Raw genomic sequence first — 1,653 nt, forward strand, 5'->3', positions numbered from 1 at the left:
AGAAACAGCACACTCACTTTCCAGTCTTTATCTTGCTCTGTGTTTCTCCAGAGTCCTTGGGGCTTACTGCCATTATGTATACATTCACTTGTTCTTCAGTCTGTGTTTTTCTAGACTCTGAGTCACACAAAGGCAGGTTCTTTGTCTTGTTCACTGCTCCGATGCCAGTGCTCGTGTGCCTGGCCCTGATGGGCACTCAGTGACCATGTGCTTAGAAACAAATTCACAGTGAATGGACAGAAGGGGAGGCAGGCTGGATTCAGGGCACCTAGTTAGGATTTGCAGTCATTGAGTCAAAAGGGAGTTGATAAAGAAAAAAAGACTCATACACAATGGACTCCAATCACCTTTTGTTCTGTGCCAAGCATTGCGCTGGGATCTCAAGGTAAATTTTCAAGTGCATATAAAGTTCCTGTCACAAGAGAGTCTGAACCTAGGAATTTGTACTATGATATGACATATGATATGGAAGAATATGATGGGAAACAGGAACTTCCAGTAATTGAATACTTGCTAAAGACCAGACACTAAACTCGCTACCATACACATTCACCCCTTTAACTTGAACCAGTATTATTTTTATCTCCATTTTACAGAAGAGGAAACCGAGGCATAGAGGTAGAGTTCACTGACTATATGAGTGGTAGAGTGAGAATCTGGACTAGGTTTATATGGTTCCAGAATCCATGTTATCAACTATGACTTCCTCCTACTGCCCTCCACCATTGACAGCCTGGGGGGAGGGGTACTGTAACTTGTCTCTCTCTGTGTCCCCCCATGGCACAAGTCCTGAAAAAGAGCTACCCACTGATGTGGCAGGACTACAAATTGATGCTGGTAGACCTACATATCTATGTCTTCCTGTAGTCATCACAAACCCTTTAAAGCAAATTTCAGTGCCTGAAAAATAACATGAGTCGACATTTTCTCTTTCTAATAAAGAGAACTAGAGTGGCTGGCATTAGCGGGGCACTTACTGTCTCAGCACTGTGCTAGGATTTCACGCCGATCATCTCATTTAGTTATTCCAACAACCCCAACTTCAAAGTGTAAGGACTATTATGATACTAGTAAGGATGATTTTTTTTTCCCCAGATTCAAGGGACTAGACTTTTATCTAAATTGGCTTACTTTAAAAAATAAATTGGCCCAAACTTTACCTGTACGATGACCATTTGTATACCTAACCCTGAATGGTGTTCTATATCTTTAAAATAAAAATAAAATGAATTAATTAATTAAAATAATAAAATAGATAATTAAGGAAATCATTCAAAAAATACTTTTAAAGAGATAGGCGTTATGGATTCAGAAACCTGGAAACTCTCAGAGGACAAGGGGCTCCGGCAGGGACAGATATGGAGCCTCAAACAATCATCTGAGAATTCTCTGTCCACCTCTCGACTGTTTTCCTCAATATCGCCTTCCTTCTCCACCACATTCTAGTCACATGGTGCACCCAGCATTACTTGAGTTATGCATAGTCTACCCACTTTAGGTTCAGGAGAAAGATAACCACTCTTTTCTTTTCAATATTGTGATGAAAGTTCCAGAGTTGTGTTGCACTGGCTCATGTTTGGGATCAGTCATGAGTCCCCTGAATCAATCATTGAGACAGGAAGAAATGGGTACTTGACTGGTCAGGCCTGAGTG

The sequence above is a fragment of the Carlito syrichta genome, unplaced genomic scaffold (genome assembly GCF_000164805.1).
Source record: "Carlito syrichta isolate Samal-C Ts95f unplaced genomic scaffold, Tarsius_syrichta-2.0.1 Scaffold304294, whole genome shotgun sequence".
In the NCBI taxonomy this organism is placed as follows: domain Eukaryota; kingdom Metazoa; phylum Chordata; class Mammalia; order Primates; family Tarsiidae; genus Carlito; species Carlito syrichta.